General features: G+C 39.2%; 1 protein-coding gene across 1 annotated transcript in view; it reads left to right on the top strand.

Moving 5' to 3' along the window:
• Nucleotides 1-25906, top strand: part of LOC104117364 (GDSL esterase/lipase At5g03980-like) — a 162563-nt gene that overhangs the window by 49905 nt on the left and 86752 nt on the right. The gene's annotated exons all lie outside the window — the stretch shown is intronic.

Consider the following 25906-nt stretch of genomic DNA (forward strand, 5'->3'; position numbering starts at 1 on the left):
CAACACCTATTCGAATTTCGTGCAACTCATATGATCTCAAATTTTTCTTTTGATTTTTACTTCCCGTTCATTAGCCACGATAGGTGCCACTTTCTTATGGAGTGTATACAATATTGTAGTGAGACTGTTGTTACAAGATCATTTCTTCTTTAGGTCACTACGCTTATGTTGAAGCCTTCTTCCTTATTTCCTCAGCTAGTCTTTCGTTGTAGCACTTAGGGAAGACCCTCTGACTCTTGTAGAGCTGGGAGCTTTTTACATCGTATACCCGACGAAAGATTTGATGTACTGACTCGCCAATAATTATCCTTAGTTACTTATCTCTGCGCCCTTATGCTCGTAGGGTTACTTCTGCACTCGAATTTTTATTATCTCCTCAGTGGTACTCTCTCTTTTATTTCCATAACACTTATACGGTACCTTTTACTGCCCAACTCCTATCAGAATATTCCTCAAGGATTACGATGATGTATCTACGAGATCGAATTTCCTATGCTGGGTTTCACTTCATTTATCTTTCATGATCTACTGATTTATCTGAGACATCTTGTCTAGCCATGACTAGGCTCTTCCTGCATTCCTGAATGAACTACTAACTACTTGTCAGTCCATGCTCATATGTACATTCTGGGTAACCTCTCTTGGATTATGTCTTCTGTCTTAACTTAACTTTTGCATTGTCTCCTAATGTATCAAGTGTTCATTCGCACTTATTTATCAATAAATCTGGTGTGGGAACCCTTGCTGCCTCTCCCCGATGTCGTGCTTGCATAATGTTCTGGACCCGTATCATGTCTGTAGGATCTGAATAAATGCAATATCATTCCTTTCACCATTTACTGCATTCTTCCTTTACTATTCCATAGTTACCTGAACCACTTAACTCTGACTTAATACCATATTATACCATCTTTTCCCCTTTAGGGGAGTATTAACATGTAATGCTATGAAGACTTACTTATAAATATTTTACCTCTTCATCTTCGACGTCTTTTCACATCTTTATTGACTCTTACTTGCCTTGCAGTAACCCTTATGTATCAAGGATAATTGAATATCTTACACACGACGGTATCGGATACCTAGTGTAACTGGAACACTTAGTCCCTTAAGATTAACTTTGCTCAAAGTTCTTGCTTTAGGGAAGCGTCTTCTTGAGTGACCTTTGAAGGTTATTCTTCTGTTGTCGATTGTATTATTGCTGGAATGCGATATTTGAAATTCTCTTGATAAATGTCAACTATCATCACCTCATTTGATCCCTAATTAATGTTCAATTTATCTTGTTCACTAGCCCATGCTAATTTCTATTACTCTGGGGGTCTAAATTGTTTTGTCTTTGTAATCACATTGGACGCACCAACTCATTTCTCGAAATGAGAATATGACTTTTGGCCTATACTCTTTTATTGTCTCAAGACCTGTCACCTCTTTTTTTTTTTTTCACTTGACTATAGACTCTGTCATCATATCATATTTTGATTTACCGTTATCACCCATTTATCACATCTTACTCATAATACTTCATTTCTCTCTTCTTATTCTCCTGCTAATACTTCTGTTTATCGCATTATTCTGAAAAATCAACAAAACATTGTTTCACTTTTAGCTCCCCTGGCTCAATCCACCATTTCGGGTTACTCTAACCCAAGCTGGATCTTGATATCCCATCCTTCTCTTAAACTATATATGTTAGATCCCATAGGGCATAACTGAGATGGGTGTGGCCAATTGTACATACCTCTATTTCTGTTGAAGGTAACTTAGAATCCTTTTATTTCTCTGCATGACGTGGAAATTCGGACAGTCTTCATTAACTAGGTACCTCGTACCCTTCTTCACCTTGCTTCTGTTACATGTTGAAACTTATACTTTTACCTTATGATACTCACATGGCATGCTATTCACGAGGTATGTTAGATAATCCCATCTTAGGGTAAATGGGAAATTCGCACATATGGTAAGCACAATCTAATAGGGTCTCAAACAGGGCCACGTAGTCAATAATTCTCTCTCTACTAATGCTTTTACCTGCTGTTGTATTAGACCTTCAGCTAGCTATAATTTTTATAATTGAAAGCATCGCTATATCATTAGCAAACATAAGCTTTGGCTCGAACTCTTATGACTCAGCTCTATAGCACGATTTTGATTTGAATGAAGGGTAACAGACTCCTAAATGCCTTGTAGCCTCCTGCTTATAAGTGTGGTGCACAACACACCCATAAACAAGACTCTACTAGACACGGCTTGTAGACTCCCTAGGATAGAGCTGCTCTGATACCAAGTTTGTCACGCCCCAAACCTGAAGGGGCGTGGCCGGCACCCGGTACCATACTCGGCCCGAGCGTACCACTCTGTAAATGTGAACTCTAGAGGAATAAACCTCAACCTAGGCCGATGAGGCCATATTCTGAATCATCTGAAAATATCGTATGTCTTATCTAAAAGGTAAACATACACAAAAACTCATATAGTGTTATACAAACTATACAGAACTTGTCTACAAGCCTCTAGAGATAGTTGAACTGTATCATGGTTGGGACAGGGCCTTGACCTACCCATCAAACCTGTATATATATAAAACGGACTCCAAGGTCTACACCTGGTAACTCCGGGGAAGTGGAGCTTACCAACCAAGCTGATATTTGGCTCTGTCTACTGGGAAGGTCTATCCATCTGTCTATCAGGACCTGCAGGCATGAAATGCAGTGTCCCCAGCAAAGGGACGTCAGTACAAATAAAGTACTCAGTATGTAAGGCAACAAAATAACTGAAAGCTGAAACTGAATTGATGATATAATAACAAAATGTAACTGGGAGTCAAAAATAATCTGAAGATATGCTTACCTGCTGATACTGACTCAACTCTCTCCATATAGTATGTAAAATAGTTGTCCGGCCCTATAAGGCTCGGTATGTGTAACTGCCCTGCCGTAGTAGGCTCGCTCATAGGCGCTCGGCCATACTAGGCTCTGTATCTCGGCCATTCTGGGCTCGCTCATAGGCTCTCGGCCACAGTAGGCTCGGTATATAACTTACCATCTGATCAGAGGTTGCCCAATAGGGGCCTGCCCATCGTTTATAGCTCGATGGTAATGAAAATATTGTAATACTGTATATATAGGCTTGCTGCTCTCTTTACTGGAAGAAGACAATACTAAATTGAATATAGAGTCTCGATAAGGAATAATATTGTAACTTATGAGACTAGAATAATGTGAATAAATTCATGAATACGAACTTCTCTTTATGTCTCATTACTAACACATGTAGCTACGAGATCATGCCAAAATGAAGGAAGGCTTAGCCTTAACATACCTTATCACAATCTTTCCAATCACCAACTTGAACTCTACTCTTCTCACCTTAATCTACAACAACGATAATAATATTATCATTAAGTTACGAAAGGTACAACTAACGCACAACGAACGACAAGCTTATTTTGTATTAAAACGGACAGCATCTCCCCTATAATCCTTACCTTCTCCAAATTCAAGATAACACCACAACACCAAAACAATAATAACAACATCTATACATTAGTTTCCAACCTTATGCACACCACACAATACTACAAAACAGCCCAACACAACCCAATCTCTTCATACACAAAACGACCACCGTAGTAGTGTTAACAACCCGAAATTGTTACGATGAACGACCAGTCCAATATCCTGCATTTATGTGGTGTTTCTCCATACCCTTCCTCCTCCAAAACTCCACAAAATAGTAGTAAAAAACGCTGCCCAACAGCACCACAAAATAGTCCATAAAACAGTCCACAAAATAGTCTGCTATAAGTGAATAACTCAAACTCACGGCTTCCGATCACCGTCCCGTGAGTTCTTACAAATATAGAACGACTTACTATGCATATACAGCAGAAATAAATGGATGAAAGAGAGCAGTAAACTTACATTATTTGTTGGATAACTCAGCTCCTATCTTGGTTCTTCAAACTCTAGGCTTTACCTCCAATTAGAACTTGAAAGGGAGAGAAAATCAATTGGGGTTTGGGGGAAATATTTGGGAAGAGTTTTGCAGAGATTAAGTCTGGTTATTTTTCTCTATTATCAACCTAATATATGAAGGGGATAAGACTTTAAAAAGTCCTCTTTGAATGACCCGAACTGGTCCATTTTTGGACGACCCGAAGAGGCCCATTTTTGGATTTTCGTTTAAGCAAGTAGGTGACAGTCTGCGCAGTCTCAGAAAAACTCCCATATCTCTCTAATCAGATATCGTATTGACAAACGGTTTAATGCGTTGGAAAATAGACTCATAGATCTTTAATTTGATGGATGGAAAACCCCATAACTCTACGTATATTGGGAGAAAATATCAGTTACATTGGACCCAAAGTTTCAGTAAAACTTATGAACGTAACTTGTGATGACTTTCATCGACTTTTGTTCCACCACTCGCTTGACTTCAAAATATAACACACGACTATCATACTACTAACATAAATCATAACATAGCCTCCTTATCATGTTAAACATCCTGGTCTCACTCCAAAAGTACATGCTATAACATTTCCAATTTGTCGATTTTCGACGAAACATTATGTTTTTCAATTCCTTTAGCTTTTGAATCTTCCAACCATCTTTGTACATGTTGTTCATGATCTTCAATATTTGTAACCTCCGAGGTAATATGATTAACTTACTTTGTAAACTTTTCAAATATGATTTCATTTCTGAGCTTACATCAATTGACTTACGATGTACTCGTACGTACGAAAACATGGGTTGTAACACGGATCTGTCATGACCCCAATTCTCCTCCGTAGGATGTCGTGACGGCACCTAATCTCTAAGACTTGGTAAGCCTAACAATATGCGGAAACGTCAAATAAAAAAAGTTAAAATTTCAAAACTTCAACAATTTCATCAATAGACTATAAGCTCAATACGTACAATTAGGGGGTGTTCAAAACCGAACCGAAATCGAAAATCGAACCGAAATCGAAGCTTAATGGCTTATTGGTATCGGTTTAACGGTTTAACAGACGGGGAACAGATTGTATTTTTTTTATTAACGGCTTATCGGTTTGGGGGCGGATTATTCAATTTTCTTAACGGATAATCCGTTAACCCGTTAAGAATATATATATATATATATATATATATATATATATATATATATATATATATATATATATATATATATATAATTTATTTTTATCCATATATATATATATTAAATAATCAAAAACCCTTCTTCCACTTCCAGTACTCTATATATTACTAATTTACTATTAGACATTTAGTTATAATTTACTATTCCAGTTAGTTACTATTAGATAATTTTGATGTCATGTGTTATACCCAGTGTTCTCTTCTATTTCTTCTGATAGTTATAAATTGTTAATAGGCTCATCTCCAGAGATGATTCTACTGGAAAATATGCTGGAATGTAGCTCTATATTTCTTCTATTTAGCTCTCTTCTTAGGTGCCATATTCTATTGACTGGAATGTAGTCTGCTGAGCATAGGAATTTTATTTTGAGTCACAGCAGTCAGCAAACAATTTGATAAACCGCCCGATAAGAGCTAAACCGATACCAATCCGCCCGATATCTTATCGGGTGGCTAGCGGATTAATACATTTAAAAGCCGATAACCGATAAGCCAAACCGTTAAGAGTAAATAACCGCCCAATCCGCCCGATAAGCGGCCCTACGTACAATTTCCCAAAACCTATTGAGATATAAGTCACAAGCTCTAGATACAATGTTGAACAATCTTATACATCATTGTCTATCAAAAACATAAGGAAATAAGGAAATAACGGGATAGTAGGGGACTCCGAGGCCTGCAGGCGGGGGCAGGTGTACCTTGAAGTCTCCAAAGCAGCAACACAACACACTAATATCGAGGCTGATAGGATGTACCTGGATCTGCACAAAACATGTGCAGAAGCGTAGTATGAGTACACCACAACGGTACCCAATAAGTGCCAAGCCTAACCTCGGTAGAGTAGTGACGAGGTTAGGTCAAGGCCCTATTGGAGATAATAAGAAACAAGACAGAAGATATAATGATATAATAAAAATGACAAGGAAGTGAACAATAAAGAATTTACGGGAAACAACAACCCGGAATGAAGGAAAGCTAATACAACACAAAAGGAAAACAAGAATTTTACATGTTAAGGGAAAAAAACAAGAACCAAACAATACAGCAAATAAAGAATATCAACAGGGGCACTCCCGAGGTACCGCCTCGTAGTCCCAAATCGTAAAAATAAATTACAGTCTTTCCTTATATCACTGCGGGAGACTTTATATTTGGTTTTTGAAAATCATTTTTCCGAAATAGCATCCCGTGTTTTAGCCCACCTTATCACACTGCATGGCTTCTAGTAGTTCCCCTACTAGCCATGCGTATCAAGCCCACCTTATCACACCACATGCATTTCAACACCCAGACCTTATACCACCGCATGCGTATCAACAATAACAACTGCATGGCAGAAATCTCGTGCAAATAATAACAATCGCACTGTAGAAACCTCGTGCAAACAATCACCTCAACAATAACACGAAAGCCAAAACACAACAACTGAATAGATGATATTCCAAGGATAGCAACAACAACAACAACGACCCAATAAAATTCCACTAGTAGGGTCTGGGGAGGTTAGTGTGTACGTAGACCTTACTTCCACCCCGAAGGAATAGAGAGACTGTTTCCTAAAGATCCTCGGTTCAAGAAGACAAAAGAAGACAATATCAGTACCACCACAGAGATCATAGAAAAAATAATAACAACATAAAAACCAGAAGATAGATGCAAAGCAAAAGCGACAAAGATAGCAATTTCAAGTAAAGAATTTTCACAGTTAAGTAATGAATACAAAAATCAAGAAAAGCAAGTAATTCAACTAAACATGTGATACAAGTTGCAAATAGGAGATAAGACAAGTAGACATGTGACATTAGGCTAAATATGATGACTATAACGTGCTAAAGTAATAGCCTGTTTGGCCAAGCTAAAAAAATCAGCTTATTTTGAGAGTGTTTTTTTCAAAAGTGCTTTTCAAAAAAGTACTTTTGGAGAAAAGCAGTTTGTGTTTGGCTAATCAATTTGAAAAGCACTTTTGAACAATAATTTGTGTTTGGCCAAGCTTTTCAAAAAGTGCTTTTATGTGTCAAATTACAAATAAGGACATGAAGAGATTTGTTTAATAGTTAATATTATATAAGTAGATAAATAATTATAAATTTTTATTATTAAAGATAATAATTAAGTTTTTTATTTTATTTAAGTAAAATATAAAAATAAAATTGAAAAGTACTTTATTCTTTCAAGATAATTTAAATATATCAAATATCATCCAATAAATATGAAAGTTCATCCCAAAAGTCATTTTATATTACTTAATAGTTTAAACTAAGTAAGGTTATTTTGGTATATATAATATTTTGCAAAGGGTATTTTTGGTAGGAAGATAAGTCAAAACTGCTTCTGCTTCTGCTTCTGGAGAGAAGCTACTTTTTTCTGATTCTTCAAAACTGCTTCTGCTTCTAGCCAAAAGCACTTTTTTTTCAAAAAAAAAGCTTGGCCAAACACCTCAAATTGAGGAAAAAAGCACTTTTTTGAAAAGAAAAAAAAAGCACTTTTGGCCTGCTGAGAAACTTGGCCAAACAGGCTATAACTCAATTAAGGCATGAAAAGGAAACTACGTAGCAAAAGTCAGAATTTCAACATTTAGCTCGTGTACGCACTCGTCACCTTACGTACACTGCCTTCACATATCAAAAATTATCACCAAAATACCAAATCCTAAGGGAATCTACCCCACACAAGGTTGGACAAGTCACTTACCTCAAACCACGCTCAATCAATTAATTAGAAGGCATTTCCCTCGATTTTCCAACTACGAACGGTTCAAATCTAGCCAAAATAATTTCATACTATGAATATAACTATAGGAAACTAGTTTAAATAATAAAATAATGATTTTAGCTAAGAATTGAAAAATCGCTCCAAAAGGTCGACCCGGGCCCACGTCTCGAAACCCGACCAAAATTATAAAAACCGAATACCCATTTGATATCGAGTCCAACCATATAAAAATTTCACAAATCCGAAACTAAAATCTCGCTCAAATCCCCAAAATTCGGCCTAAGAAGTTTTCTCCAATTTTCAACCCAAATACCTAATTAAATAATAAAATCAATGATAGGTTAAGAGAATTTAATAAAAAATGAGTTAAGAACTTTTACCCCAACACTTCATCTGAAAATCCCTCAAAATCTCGCCTTAATCCGAGCTCTCAAAGTCCAGATGTGAAATAAGAGAATGAACCCTTGTTTTAAAATTTAAGTTTCTGCTGCCCAGTTATCCTTAATCGCGATCGCGATAGTGAAGCTCAACTTCGATGCCCAAAATTTTAACCCTACGCGAACGCATCAATCACCATGCGAACGCGAAGGACTGACTCCTCAACCTACGCGATCGCGAACTCACCCACGCGATTGCAAAGCACAACTGCGCGTGAACCTTCTCGCGTCTGCGATGACCTGAGACTCTCAAAGCTATGCGAACGCGGGCCTAATATCGTGACCGCGAAGAATAAATCACCACCTGCCAGCAACAACTCTTCGCGATTGCATCCCTTTCTTTGCGATCGCGAAAGAGGAGACCAGATTCACAGACACTAGAAAACTTTAGCCAACCTCTAAGTCCAAAATTGATCTGTTAACCATCCGAAACTCACTCGAGGCACCCGGGACCTTAACCAAACATACCAACAAGTCCCAAAACATCATACAAACTTAGTCGAGCCTTCAAATCACATCAAACAACGCTAAAACCACGAATCGCGTATCGATTCAAGTCAAATGAACTTTTGAACTTCTAACTTTTCTATTCGATGGCGAAACCTATCAAATCACGTCCGATTGACCTTAAATTTTGCACACAAGTCACAAATGACACCGAGGACATACTCCAACTCTCGGAATCAAAATCCGACCCTGATATCAAAAATTCACTCCCGGTCAAACTTTTCAAAAATCTTCCAACTTTCGCTAATTAACGCCGAAATGACCTACGGACCTCCAAATCAATATCTGGACATGCTCCTAAAACTCAAATCATCATATGGAGCTATTAGAACTGCCAAAACTCTATTCCGGAGTCGTCTTCATACAAGTCAAACTACGGTCAATTCCTACGACTTAAACTTCCAATTTAGAGACTATGTGTCCCATTCCACTCCGAAACTCTCCCGAACCCGACAACAAGCACCCCGACAGGTCACATAACTACAAAATAAAATAGAGGGAGCAATACATAAGGGATCATGTCTTATATTCTCAAAACGACCGGTCAGGTCGTTACATGATTCAGGATTTGGAGCTTATGGGTTTCACGTAGCTTTGAATTCCACGTGTCGCTATTTATTCATCGAGATAAAGCAAATATTTTGTCGATTTAAGTAACTTTGGACTTCGATTTGGGTTACTTATTTTTTTTATATATAATATAAATCGATTGGACGGAAAAAATATAGTACTATAGTTATGAAGAAAATATTATTTTAACTTTGTGTGAAAAAAGTAAATACTTAACTAATAAGATACACAAAAAGAAAGTCAGCCAAAAGGTTCAAAAGCTATTGCCAGTGGGGTTTGATCCTTCACAACCAAGGTGGAATCTCATGCCTTTGTGACTGGCAAGAACAATAAGCTTTCCGGTGGCGTACCACCACGGGCCTTACTAGATCCACCACTGCTCATCTTTTAGAACGAGTGTGTGTTCTCCTTTATGCTTTGTTGCTTTGTTGTTTCTAAATATTAATTAAGGGTTAATTTTACTGATGGTTATCTAACTTATTATTTATTTCACAAAAGTTACTTATCTATTTTTCAATACTTAAAAGTCACTCAACTTTATCTTTGTAACTTAAAAGTCATTATGATTCAAAACCTATAAAATATCCTATAAAAAATATCATGGCACTAAATTTAATAATTTTTTTTAATTATAATGCCACATAAGCTTAGACGGACCATACCCAATTTAGACCTATTTTATTCACAATCCGATTTGACCCATTACCCAAATGAGTTATTAATATTTTGACCATCAAAAGGAGAAGACAAGAACAATTATGTTGTGCTAAAAATCTTCCTTTATTTGTTACGTAATAACCTTAATGCCACCTCCTAAAATCTATATCTATCTATATCTATATCTACATCTATATTATCTATATCTATATCTATCTATCTATCTATATCTATATCTATATTATATTGTTATAAAAACACGAATAAATTATGTTAAATGTTGAACGATTAAAATATCCCTTAAATATTGACCGGCTTTTATAACTTTAAAAATTTGTATAATTTAAAGATATAATTGTAAATTATCTAAGATTTGAAATTCTTTTTCGATTTAAACTACATCATACGCCAATCTTAAAAACTGAAGTCTCTTCCAAGTAACCATCGCAATGGGATTGAAACCTTTCATCAAACGTTTGATTCCTTGTGGGATTCTACCACAAATTATCTTATTAGTATTTAAAGGAAGCTGGAAGTCAATGATTTTATACAAAGGGCTCCATACGAAATTGATGTCACACGATGATTGCTATTTTAATAAATTGTGTTTTTGCTTCTTGATAGGTACGTATTCCACAAAAGTGGTGGTTTCATATTTAGCTTATCAAGGCTAATTTTATTATATTAAATTCCATTCAAAGTACGCTCCTCTAATCTATTCTATTCTTCATGTTTTAGATTCTTAGGGTAACACATATTTTCTTCAGTGGTAAATTAACTATATGTCTCTATTAACTATTCTTGAAATTTCAAATTATGAGAACATTAACGTTTGCAATATTTTGCCAGTCTTTTAAATTATATATTATGTGTGTTTCATGCTAATAGTGTAATGACCCGGCCGGTCGTTTTGAGAGTTGTACCCATGTTCCCTCATTTACTGCTCCTTTTATGCTTTATAGTTGTTATGTGATTTGCCGGGGTAGTTGGTTCGGGTCCGTAGAGACTTCACAATGAATTGAGACACTTAGTCTCAAAGTTGGAAGCTTAAGTTGAAAAGCTTGACCGGTTGTTGACTTATGAGTAAACGACTTCGGAATAGAGTTTTGCCGAGTCCATTAGCTCCGTTGGGTGATTTTGGACTTAGGAGCGTGTTTAGATTGTGTTTTGGAGGTCCGTAGTTGAATTAGGCTTGAAATGGCGAAAGTTAGAAATTTGGAAGTTTGACCGAGAGTCGACTTTGTGGTTACCGGGATCGCATTAGAGTTCCAGGAGTTGGAGTAGGTCTGTTGTGTCATTTGTGACTTGTGTATAAAATTTGGAGTCAATCGGACGTGATTTGATAGGTTTCGACATCGTTTGTAGAAGTTGAAATTTTCTTAGTTTCAATAGGCTTGAATTGGGATGCGATTCGTGTTTTTGATATTGTTTGATATAATTTGAGGGCTCGACTAGGTTCGTATCGTATTTTAGGACTTGCTGGTATGTTTGGTTGAGGTCCCGGGGGTCTCGGGTTAATTTTGGATCAAAATTGGATCAAAGTGCGAGCTCGCAGAAGCGAGCTAGGAAGCGCAGAAGAGGAGGGTTGGACTGGGGACTGTGGAGTGCGGATGCGGAAAGTATTCCGCAGGTGCGGACTCGCACCTGTGCTTGGAGGGTCGCAGAAGTGGAAAAAAGAGTGGTAAGGCTGGTCCGCAGAAGCAGATTATTTGCGTAGATGCGCGCCTGCAGAAGCGGGGGTTTCAACCGCAAAAGTGGTTGATCGGCTTAGTGGCCTCTACAGATGCGGATCATGGACCGCAAAAGCAGTGCCGTAGAAGCGAGAATGCTGGGCAGATTATTTAATACGAGGGTTCGCGATTTTGCTTCATTTTAAACATTTCAAGCTCGGGTTTGGGCGATTCTTGAGAGGATTTTCGAGAGGTTTCTTGAGGTAAGTCCCTTGTGCTCATTTTTGATCAATAATCTTGTTTCCCCATTGAATTTCCCACCTAGTTGGTATGTATTTAAGGTGTAAATTGGGAGTTTGAGGCTAGGGATTTGGAGAGTTGAATTTGGGGATTTGGGTGACGATTTGGTGTCGGATTTTGGTAAATTTGGTGTGGTTGGATTCATGTTTGAATGGACTTTCGGGTTTTGTGACTTTTAGCGGATTTTGAGACGTGGGCTTGGGGGCCGATTTTTTAGTCGATTTTTGACTTTTGATTAATAACTTAGTATTTTTCTTCTGGAATTGATTCCTTTAGCCCGTGTTGATTATATTGAATTATTTATGGCTAGATTCGAGGCATTCGCAGGCCGTTCCGTGAGGCAAGAGTGTGTTGGAGTAGAGTTTTGATCGAATTGAGGTAAGTAACAGTTTTAAATTTGGTTATGAGGGTATGAAACCCTGTATTATGTGACATGTGTTTGGTTTTGAGGTGACAGACGTATGGGCGTGCACCGTAAGAATTGTGACTTGCTCAATTCCTTGAAACTGTGTAGTTGAATAATCTGTTGTTACCCGTACATTCTCCATATATTAGAGAAGTTAAACTACAAATCATGTTAGAAATCATGTTTAGACCATGTGTTGACACTGTAGGGACCCACAGAGGTCGTGTACATGTTAAATTATCTGCTAAATCATTATTTTGTGCTCAGTCACAGTTTTATTTGCATATCATATCTCAGCCTCTATTGTTCCTTGTTGATATATTCTATCACTTCTATTTGGGCTATTTTCATGATTTCTGAGATCCCGAGAGACTGGAGAGGTTGATGACTGAGTGAGGCCGAGGGCCTGATTGGGAGGATATTTATGGGATCGGGCTGCACGCCGCAACATGTTTCATTGATTTATGCCATGATTAGCTTGTTATAGCGCTTGGGCTGAAGGAGTCCCTCCGGAGTCTGTACACACTCCTAGTGAGCGAAGTACCTACTGAGTGCCAAGTGCCGAGTGCTGAGCAATTGAGAGGAATAAGTGACTGTGAGGAATGAGTGATTGTGAGGTTGGAGTGAATGAGAGGACTGAGTAACTGTTTCTCTGAGAGGATGCATTTGACCTTCATTTCTTTTGCACATCAGCCGTCATATATCACCGTCTTGTAATTTCTGAGAGATATTATATTCCGTTTCACCTGAACTTGACATGGATTAACTGTTGTGGCCTAAATTGTCGAACTTGAAAGCATGCCTACCTTCCTATGTTGAAATTTCTGTAATTGAACTATAACTGTGAAGCTCGTCACTACTTTCAGTCCTTTATTTAATCTTGTTACTTACTAAGTTGGCTATACTCACACTATACCCTGCACTTTGTGTGCAGATCCATATATTTCCGGACACGGTGAGTGTTGATTCCTTTGCACAGTTAATCGTGTGGAGATTTCAAGGTAGTTTCCCGGTGTTTTCGCAAATCTTGTTTCTCCTTCCCTATCTTTCCACTTTATGTATTTAGTTTCAAATTATTATAGATAGTACTCCCAGATTTGTTATGTTTATACGCTCATGTACTCAGTGACACCCCGATGTTGGGAATTTCTGTATTGGTTTTGACTTTCTATCCATTTTTAGAGTTTTGTTGATTAAAACATGTGTTATTCTTATTTTTCATTTAAAAATGTGGAAGTATTTTGAAGTGTCGGCTTGCCTAGTACCACGTTAGGCTCTATCATGATAGACTGAGTTTTGGGTCGTGACAGATAGGTTGCAAGAGACTCGAGTTACGAGGTGTTCGAAGATAGTATAATCGTAAATTTTTTATTCTTGATTGTTAAATTGTGTTATTCTAATACATTCTACTATTGGTTCTTGATGCGGATGTATTTGATACTTTTTGCTTTGATTGTATTGTAAATTTCATTATGATAAGTTATAGACCAAAACAATATTTTCTCAATCACCAGTTTTAGAAATTTATTGGATATAATAAAGCAAGTTAAAAATGAATATAATTATAATATTCAATATACTACACAATTTTGTTTTCCGATTTGAACTACAAGTTTAGTTCTAATTATAATATGAGTTAAACATGCAGCAAACTCCCAACAACTCCTACAAAGTTGCTTCACTTCTTATTTTGGTATGAATCAAATATAATTGATCAATTAACTTTAGATCTGATTACACCTATGAGATAATCCAAGAGCCTTAAAAACTTCTTCCTAATCTATATGGAATTATAATACCATTCAAGTGTTGTCACGACCCAAAATCTGACTAGTCGTGATGGCACCTAACCCACCCGCTAGGTAAGTCACTTAACCACTAATCAATTCCAATAATAATTAATAAAGTAATTTAAGTAAAGAATTATCTTAATCTTCTACATTTCCCAAGAACTGGTAGTACAAATCATGAGCTTCTAAGAATAGAATTTATAAAACTTAAATGAAATAAATACATCGTTTGTTTGAAAAGTACATAAACAGAGTTTTATAGATCTAAAGCTACCACGAATAAGGGGCAGCTATAACCGGAACGCAGGTACATCTTCAATCCAGCTCCCATCGAACACAGCAACATCCGCGACCAACATATGCACGTAAGGTGCAGAAGTGTAGTATGAGTACAACCGACCCCATGTACTCAATAAGTAACAAACCTAACCTTAGGTTGAAAGTAGTGACGAGCTTGTACCAAGGTCGGGTCCAAAATCAATAGTCCACAACAGTCCATAACAACGTAAAGCAAGTAATACAAGAAGTAACTCAGAGATAAAATGCTCAACAAAATCATGATTTCTGAAAATAGTTCTGCCTTTCAAGTATATCAGGGAAAACCCAAATCGTTTGCCGGAATTGCCAAAAATATGAATAAGTTTGAAAATAATATTTTTTCAAAATCCTTTCAATAATAAATAAGTCATTTCATTTTCTTTTCAGATAATCAGTGTAAAACAAATGCATCACTATGCCCATCTGTCAACATTTGTGAGAAATCATGAATGATATGATACCGTACAACATGAGAAAAAATACATCTCTATGCATGTATGTCATGTGTGTATGTCAATGCAATGTATCTCAGAGATGAACTCATGTACTCACACTCTCAGAGTACTCAATCTCACTTTCTCACACATTCCACTCATCATGCCCAATCACTCGGTACCGTATATGGCCAATACGGCCCAAGGAAGATCTATTCCGGAATATACACACCAACTGATCATCAGTCACTCAGTACCGAGTAGGGCCAATCAAGCCCGTGGAGAAGATCCATCTCCAGGTATATAATACTTCGGACAAGATCCATGTCGAGGGAAGATCCATCCCTCAATAATATCAACAACGCTCACTGGGGGTATACAGACTCCGGAGGGGATCCTTCAGCCCAAGCGCTATAAATCGCATGGACAACTCACGTGCTGCACGGACAACTCACGTGCTATAGTAAAGCCTATAAGGCCTGCTGCAGGCGGTATATATATATATATATATATATATATATATATATATATATATATATATATGGCCTGCTGCAGGCGGACAGCCCCGATCCACATAATAATGTCCTCACAGTCAGGCTCTCGGCCTCCCTCGGTCATCAATCTCTCCAGTCTCTCTCTCATGGGCTCACAATGTCATGAACATAGCTCGAAAATGATGATATGATGTATCAATAAATAACAACAGAGACTGAGATATGATATGCAATGAAATGAATATGACTGAGTATAAATTTTCAATTTAAAACAAATAATTCACAGCAATATGACCTCTGTGGATCCCAATATTACTGGCACATAGCCTCAACATGATTTTTAATATGATTCTCAACTAAATTTCTTCAATATATAAAACTCCATAGAAAATGTCAAGCTTATTTGACTACAAAATTTCACGGAAACAGTTACGTCACAATTTCTATGGTGCACGCCCACACACCCGTCACCTAGCATGTGCGTCACCTACCAACAATTCACATAATACATATATTCAGGGTTCATACCCTCACCTCCAAGATTAGAAGAGTTACTTTCCTCGAACAAGACGAATCCAATGCCGAGCAAGCTAAACAATGCTCCAGAAATCCCATTCTGCGCGTATCGAATCCTGAACGGCTTGAATCTAGCCACAATAAATTTGATTCAGTCCACACAATTTATAGGAATTAATTCCATATCAAAATACCAATATTTTTCCACAAAATCCGAAATTACACTCCAAAAATCGCTCGTGGGGCCCATATCTCAGAATCCGACAAAACTCATAAAATCCGACAACCCATCCAATTACAAGTTCAACCATACTAATTTCACTCAAATCCGACTCCGAATCGGTGTTCAAATCTCAAAAATTTATTTTATGAAATTGTAGAAAATTCCTCCGATTTCTCTCGAAAAATCAATATTCTAACGCCGAAAACGAAGATTAATTCATGAAATATAATCACAAGGGAGTCAAGAACACGTACCCAAAGTTGTGTGAAAAACATCCTCTCCAAAATCGCCCAAACTAAGCTCCAAAATCCGAAAATGGTGAAAAATAGCGAAACCCCAAACTTAAAAGGTTATGCCCAGCACCTTTGTAGATGCGGTCAAGAGGTCGCACCTGCGACCCCCGCTTCTACAGAAAAGTGGGCACATTTATGAGCCAGGCTGCTGCTGCGGAAAGCCAAGCGCAGATGTGACTCCGCATTTGCGGAAAGAATTGTGCACCTGCGAGTTGTTTCCAAGCCATCAAATCACTATTCATCAAATCAAATTACATTCTCCCCCACTTAAACATACGTTCGTCCACGAACGTGCCAAGAGTTGTTTCCAAGCCATCAAATCACTATTCCATCATACCATGCACGTACCCGGGGGTGATTCCACGTCACCCTATTCCATATAGGCCTGACAACGCAATACAACTGAAAATCCTCAATTTAACCTTAGACCAAAAACCTTAGAACTCAATTCCCAACCTTCAGAATTTTTTACCAGACTCGAATCTCACAGTTACACACTATATAAGTCTGAACAAGCTGCATCGAGCCATGACCATAACCCCAAATATAATCACATAACATACTACACAACTCGCATGCTCGTAGCACCATTCCCGATTACAATAACTAGTTCAGCTAACCCGGTACTGGTATTAAACCCTATATCAAATAAACCTCGTTCCAAAACCTTCGTACACAACTGATAATGAAAGAAACACACAGAAATCTTAGGACCCCTTATCAGATTAACAAGTCATGGAGCTCTCTCGCCCCAACCAGAACCATAATCACTTTCTAAGCCGAATTTCAATATTATCCTCCTGAATATACCGTTTCAACCCTGATAGTACTCATTCTAGGTCCAATGACCTTATATTATTAAACACAACTATCCCACAGACATGCCACACCAATATAATTCAGAGCCACAAACCGTGCCATCTGTGCGCCAATACGCAACAATTCAAATGTACTAAGTCATGAGAAATGACTCAAATGAGAGAACTGCCCCGCAAGATTAACAAGTACTACCACAAAGAAATACTGGAAATCCATCACACACCGTAGAACCATCACATGATGCTAACACAAGGCACATACCTTTACATAACTCCCCTGTAATGCGTGACCCCATCCAAACGCCGGTCCATATTATATACTTCGAGTCACCCTACTCAGAATCAATAACCACGGAGAAGCAAATGACACAATGCCACACAAAACCCGAAAGAACATAACCAATACTGTCACGACCTTAAATTCCCACCTTCTGGGCCGTGATAACGTCTAACATTTCACTTGCTAGGCAAGCCAACGTTAGAATATAATTAGCCATTTTAACAAAATTTTAAATTAATTAATAACAAAGAAACAAATACGGAAATAAAGTCTGAAATAAAGTGAATAATTCATAATAAACGCGATATCTAAATACCATCCTAGAACTGGAGTCACAAGTGCACGAGTATCTAGAATAATACAAATAAGGGTCTGGATAAAATAAAGTTGTCTGAAAGAAAACAGACAGCTAAAATAAAGTAGACGGGGACTTTAGAACTGCGGACGCTATGCAGTTATACCTCAAGTCTCCTCTGGGTAGCTGAAATCCGAGCAAGTCTATGGTACGCCGCTGGGACCAACTCCGAAATCTGCACAAGAAGTACGGAGTGTAGTATGAGTACAACCGACCCCATGTACTCTGTAAGTGCCGAGCCTAACCTCGACGAAGTAGTGACGAGGCTAAGGCGGGTCGCTTACATTAACCTGTACACAATAATAATAATACTAACAGTAATAGTAATAAGACCGGTAAATAATATCAATAATTGAAGTCAATTCAGCAGTCTTAATCCCTCAACATGTTTCTATTGAGGCTTGCAACCCGATCCCCCAATATAAACTTAAAATAAATTTGTTGCGGCGTGCAACCCGATCCCCCAATATAAACTTTAAATAAATATGTTGTAGCTTGCAACCCGTTCCCCCTATATATTTTAACAACTCTTAAATGTAATAAAAATACTCCAATAAATATCGCGTTCAATGAGAAACTATTAAGCATCAAGGCATACGGTAATTATAGTTTATTTATGAAATAAACAATGACAAGTAGCAATTAATTATGAAAATCAGGGAGAAAATAAGCAGTTTAATATTTAATATGCTAAATGTCAAGTAGCAATTAAGACACATAAATCAAATAAGCATGTAACAATTATTACAGGAATTCAAGCATTAATATTTGACAAGAAATAGGAGAGAAACAATTATTCTAACAATTAATTCGTATCTTAAAATAATTTAAGATGTTTAAATAATTAAGCAAATAATTAATTCGACAAAGTATAGGCACACGTCACCTTGCCTATACATCGTTACACATGAAATTCACATAGCAAATAATTCAAAGGGTTCTATTCCCTCAAGTCGAGGTTAACCACGACACTTACCTCGATTTGCAACCAACTCAAGATTCCAATAAACCTTTGCCTCTTGAATTCGTATCCGAAATCCTCAAATCTAGTCATAAACAATTCAATATACTCAATACAAATCGTAGAAATTGATTCCATATGAATTTACTAATTTTCCGGATTAAAATCCGAAATTTATTTCAAAATTCAACAGTGGGACCCATATCTCGAATCCCGAAAAAACTCATGAAATCCGAACACCCGTTCCGATACAAGTTCAACCATACAAAAATTATCGAATTCCGACATCGAATTGGCTTTCAAATGTTCATTTTACATTTTTGGAAGATTTTATAAAAATCTGATTTTTCCCCATAAATTCACGGATTCATGATGTAAATGAGTATGGAATCATGAAATATAATTAATATAGGATAAGGAACACTTACCCTAATGTTTTCCCGTGAAAAATCGCCCAAAAATTGCCTTACCCGAGCTCAAAATCTTGAAAAATGAAAAATGGGACGAAATCCCATTTCGAGAACTTAAGTTCTGTTGTCCAGGAATTTCTTCTTAGCGAACGCGATAGCACCCTCGCGTTCGCGAAACACATTTTTGTGCTGCCCCATATTTCTTCTTCGCGAACGCGAGGGCAGTCTCACGAATACAATGCCTTGCAAAACTTGGCCTTCGCGAACGCGATCTCCCCTATACAAACGTGAAGCCTTATCGCCTGGTGCCCGGCCAGGCCTCGCCCTTCTACGCGAACGCGAACGCTCCCACGCGTTCACGATGTACACTGCCCTTTACCCTTTCGCGAATGCAGTCCCCTCTTCGCGAACACGAAGAGTAAATTTCGCATGCCTCCAGTTCCTCTTTGCGAATGCGAGACCTTTATCGCGAACGCGAAGAAGGAAACCAGATAGTGCATCAGAAAACTTTCAGCAAAGTTCCAAGTCCAAAATTCAACCCGTTAACCATCTGAAACTCACCCGAGGCCCCCAAGACCTCAACCAAATACACCCACAAGTCTTAAAATATCATATGAACTTAGTCAAAACCTCAAATCACATCAAACAACGCTAAAACCACAAATCATACCACAATTCAAGCTTAAGGAACTTAAAAATTTTTAACTTCTACATTCTATGCCGAAACCTATCAAATCAAGTTCAATTGACCTCAGATTTTGCACACAAGTCATAAATGACATAACGGGCCTATTCCAATTTCTAAAATTGAATTTTGACCCCGATATCAAAAAGTCAACTCCGTGGTCAAACATGGAAATCTTTAGCCTTTTAAATTTCTTGTTTCCGTTAAATGGTCATAACTTGAGCTAGGGACCTCCAAATTAAATTCCAGGCATACGCCCCAAGTCTCAAATCACGAGACGGACCTACCGGAACTATCAAAACACTGATCCAGATCAGTTTGCTAAAAACGTTGACCAAAGTCAACTTAATTGAGTTTTAAGACTCTATTTCACATTTTAATCAATTGTTCATACAAAAACTTTCCGAAAAATTATACGGACTGCGCACGCAAGTCGAGAAATGATGCATAGTGCTTTTCAAGGTCTTAGATCATAGAAATAATTATTAAATTTAAAGATGACCTTTTGGGTCATCACATTCTCCACCTCTAAAACAAACGTTCGTCCTCGAACGGAATTAGAAAAAGTACCTGAGCTGGTGAAAAGGTGTGGATATTTACTCTGCAAGTCCAACTCAGACTCCCAGGTAGATGCTTCTACCGGCTGACCTCTCTATTGTACCCGAACTGAAGGATAACTCTTAGACCTCAATTGTTGGACCTGCCGGGTTAGAATAACTACCGGCTCCTCTTCATAAGTCAAATCTTTGACCAATTGGACTGAGCTGAAATCTAATACATGGGACAGATCACCATAATATTTCCGGATCATAGACACATGGAACACCGGATGAATCGCCGATAAACTAGGTGGTAATGCAAGCTTGTAGGCTACTTCGCCCACCCTTTCAAGAATTTTGAAGGGTCCTATATACTTAGGGCTCAACTTGCCCTTCTTTCCGAACCTCATTACACCTTTCATAGGTGAAACTCGGAGCAATACTCTTTCTCCAACCATGAATGCAATATCACGAACTTTACGGTCGGCATAACTCTTTTTCCTAGACTGAGCTATGCGAAGTCAATCCTGAATAATTTTGACCTTATCCAAGGCATCTTGTACCAAATCGGTACCCAACAACCGAGTCTCTCCCGGTTCAAACCAGCCAAATGGCGATCGACATTGCCTTCTGTATAATGCCTCATATGGAGCCATCTAAGTGCTCGACTGGTAGCTATTATTATAAGCAAATTCTACAAGTGGCAAGAACTGATCCCAAGAACCTCCAAAGTCTATAACACAAGCGCGAAACATATCTTCCAATATCTGAATAATGCGCTCTGACTGTCCATCTGTCTGTGGATGAAATGTTGTACTCAACTCAACCCGCGTGCTTAACTCACGTTGTACAGCCCTCCAGAAGTGTGAGGTAAGCTGCGTACCTCGATCTGAAATAATAGACACGGGCATACCGTGAAGGCGGACAATCTCACGAATGTAAAATTTAGCTAAGCGCTATGAAGAATAGGTAACTGCCACTGGAATGAAATGTGCTGACTTGGTCAACCTGTCCACAATGACCCAAACTGCGTCAAATTTTCACTGAGTCTGTGGGATACCAACAAAAAAATCCATAGTGATACGCTCCCACTTCCACTCAGGAATTTCTAACTTCTGAAGCAAACCACCAGGTCTCTGATGCTCGCACTTGACTTGCTGACAATTTAGACATCGAGCTATATATGCAACTATATCCTTCTTCATTCTCCTCCACCAATAATGTTGCCGCAAATCTTGATATATTTTGGTGGCACCTGGATGAATAGAATACCTGGAACTGTGTGCCTCTTCAAGAATTAATTCACGAAGCCCGTCAACATTAGGCACACAAATACGACCCTGCATTCACAAAACTCTATCTTTCCCCACAAAAACCTATTTGGCATCACTGTGCCGCACCGTGTCCTTAAGGATAAGTAAATGAGGATCATCATACTGCCGCTCTCTGATGCGCTCATATAAAGAGGACCGAGCGACTGTGCAAGCTAGAACCCGATTGGGTTCTGAAACATCTACCCTCATGAACTGATTGGCCAAAGTCTGGACATCTATAGCTAACGGTCTCTCACCAACCGGAATATAAGCAAGGCTGCCCATACTCACAGCCTTTCTACTCAAAGCATCGGCCACCACATTAGCCTATCCTGGGCGATACAAAATGATGATATCATAGTCTTTCAACAACTCCAACCATCTCCTCTGCCTCAAATTAAGATCTTTTTGTTTAAGCAGATATTGAAGGCTATGATGATCAGTAAATACCCCACACAAGACACTGTAAAGGTAATGCCTCCAAATCTTTAGCGCATGAACAATGGCTGCCAATTCTAAGTCATGAATAGGATAATTCTTCTCGTGAACTTTTAATTGCCGCGACGTATGAGCAATCACCCTGCCATCTTGCATCAATACTGCACCAAGTCCAATGCGAGATGCATCACAATACACTGTATAAGATCCTGAACCTGTGGGTAATACCAACACTGGCGTCGTAGTCAAGGAAGTCTTGAGCTTCTGAAAGCTCAACTCACACTCATCTGACCATCCGAATGGAATACCTTTCTAGGTCAGTCTGGTCAATAGGCTTGCTATAGATGAAAACCCTTCCACGAACCGGCGATAATAACCTGCCAAACCTAGGAAACTCCGTATCTCCGTAACTGAAGTAGGTCTAGGCCAATTCTGAACTGCCTCAATCTTCTTAGGATCCACTTTTATGCCTTCAGCCGATACTACATGCCCCAAAAAGGCAACCGAGTCTAACCAAAATTCATATTTTGAAAATTTGGCATATAACTGATTATTTTTCAAAGTCTGAAGCACACTCCGAAGATAATGCTCATGCTCCTCTCGACTGCTGGAGTAAATTAAGATATCATCAATGAACACAACCACAAAGGAATCCAAATAAGGCTTGAACACCTGATTCATCAAATCCATAAATGTTGCTGGGGCATTTGTCAGCCCAAATGACATCACTAGGAATTTGTAATGCCCATACCGAGTCCAAAAAGCTGTCTTAGGGACATCGGATGCCCTAATCTTCAATTGATGGTAACCAGACCTTAAATCGATCTTCGAAAATACCTTGGCACCCTGAAGCTGATCGAATAAGTCATAAATTCTTGGAAACGGATACTTGTTCTTGATAGTGACCATGTTCAACTACCGATAATCTATACACATTCGCATTGAACCATCTTTTTTCTTTACAAATAACATTGGTGCACCCCAGGGCGAGACACTGGCCTAATGAATCCCTAATCAAGTAAGTCTTGTAACTGCTCTTTCAATTCTTTCAACTCCGGTGGGGCCATACGATATGGTGGGAAAGAAATGGGCTGAGTTCCCGGAGCTAAATCAATACAGAAGTCAATATCTCTATCGGGTGGCATCCCCGGCAGATCTGCAGGAAATGCATCTGAAAATTCACGGACAACTGGAACTGAATCCATAGAAGGAACATCCGCACTAGAATTGTGAATATGAGCCAAATAGGCTAGACAGCCCTTCTCGACCATACGTCGAGCCTTTATATAAGAAATAACACTGCTGGTAGAATGACCAGGAGTTCCTTTCCACTCTAATCGAGGTAACTCCGGCATAGCTAAGGTCACCGTTTTGGCGTGACAATCCAATATAGCATGATAAGGGGACAACCAATCCATACCCAAGATTACATCAAAATCTACCATATCAAGAAGTAGAAGATCCACACTAGTCTCAAGATGCCTAATAGTAATCACACACGAGCGATAGACATGATCTACCATGATAGAATCTCCCACCGGAGTGGACACACACACAGGAGCACTCAGAGAATCACGAGGCATCACCAGATATGAAGTAAAATAAGAGGACACATAAGAATAAGTAGATCCTTGATCAAATAGAACTAAAGCATCTCTATGGAAAACTGGAACAATATATGTAATCACAGCATGAGATGATTCGGCCTCAGGCCTTGCTGGAAAAGCATAAAATTGGGGTTGGGCCCCACCACTCTAAATTGCGTCTCTAGGACGGCCTCTAACTGGTTGGCCTCCACCTCTAACGGCCTGACCTCCACCTCTAATGGCCTGACCTCCACCTCTATCTGCCTGACCCCTACCTCTAACTGGCTGAGCAGGCAGTGAAGTAATCAATGCCAGTATGATGGCACAAGAATCCTGTCGAGATCTGTTACTCGACAACCTAGGGCAATACCTCCTGATGTGACCAATGTTCCCACAGTTATAACACCCATCCTGCTGCCATGGCTGCTGAAGCTGAAGCTAGCCTGAACGGGTCGGATAACTGCTGTAGTGACTCTGGAGTGTTAGTGCACTGATAGGAGCTGAATGTGCACTAAATGCTGGCTGCCCAAAGTAAGGCATAATAGGACCGTGACTCCCTGAAGCACCGTGAGAAGCCTGAAGTACTGAATGAAATGGCCTGGGAGGATGACCCCTACCAAAATTACCCTTGCCTCCAGACGAGGCACCACTGAACCCACCGAACTGACGAGGCCTCTTATCAGACCCCTGCCCTCTCTCCTGTGCAAGAACCATCTTGATCCTCCTCGCGACATTAGCAACCGCCTGAAAGAAAATCTCACTTTCGGTCTCCTTGGCCATCTGAAGCCTGATAGGGTGAGTGAGTCCCTCAATAAACCTCCTCACTCTCTCTCCCTTAGTAAGTAGTAAAAGGAGAGCATAACGAGCTAAATCCATAAAACAGGACTCATACTAAGTAACAGTCATACTGCCCTAGTATAGACGCTCAAATTGCCTGCGGTAATCCTCTCTCAATGTGATAGGGAGGAACTTCTCCAGAAATAGCCGTGAGAACTGTACCCAGGTCAATGCAGGCGATCCAACTGGTCTGGTCAATGTATAATCTCTCCACCACCTCTTGGCGGAACCCGTCATCTGAAATACAACAAAATCGACCCCATTGGTCTCAACTATACCCATGTTCCGCAGCACCTCATGGCAGCGGTCAAGATACTCCTGTGGGTCCTCAGAAGGTGTACTACTGAAGTTAACTGGAAAGAGCTTAGTAAACTTATCCAGTCCCAATAAGGCCTCAGAAGACATGGCGGGCCTATCACCGGCCTGTGCCGCAACCAGTGGCTGAACTACCCCAATTGGCGGGGCTGCTGGAGCCTGATACTGGGGATCCATCTGCTCCGGAACTGTTGTAGTGGGATTCTATGCTCCTCCCACCAACCTGTGAGACAACTGGTGCCACTGGAATTGAGACATTTCGGGCCACGCCCTCCATAAGACTCACCAAACGGACTAGGGTGTCGTGAAGCACTGAGTGGCTATGAATCCTTCCGGGACCTGAATTGGTCCAACCGGTACAGTCTAAACTGGAGCCTCCTCCTGAAGATCCATCTGAGGTTCTACAACAGGCGCTGCTACTCGAGCTCTAGACTGAGCTCTACCTTTGCCTCTACATCTGCCTCTAGCGCGACCTCGGCCTCGAACTCTACCCCTGGCCATAGTTGCCACCGGGGGATCTGGTCCCTGTCCGTCAGTAGATATATTACGTGTTCTCACCATCTACGAGAGAATAAGAATAGAATGGTTCAATCATCGATGATAGAATAAAATCGCATGACAGAATAAGAAAGAAGTGATATTGTTCCTAAACTTTATAGCCCCTGAAAGATAAGTACATGCGTCTCTGTACCGATCCTTCAGACTCTACTAAGCTCGCTCATGACTCGTGAGACCTATGTAACCTAGTACTCTGGTACCAACTTGTCACGACCCGAAATTCCCACCTTCGGGGCCGTGATGGCGCCTAACATTTCACTTGCTAGGTAAGCCAACGTTAGAATATAATTAGCCATTTTAACAAAATTTTAAATTAATTAATAACAAAGAAACAAAT

Source organism: Nicotiana tomentosiformis, chromosome 1, assembly GCF_000390325.3.
Source record: "Nicotiana tomentosiformis chromosome 1, ASM39032v3, whole genome shotgun sequence".
Taxonomy (NCBI): Eukaryota; Viridiplantae; Streptophyta; class Magnoliopsida; order Solanales; family Solanaceae; genus Nicotiana; species Nicotiana tomentosiformis.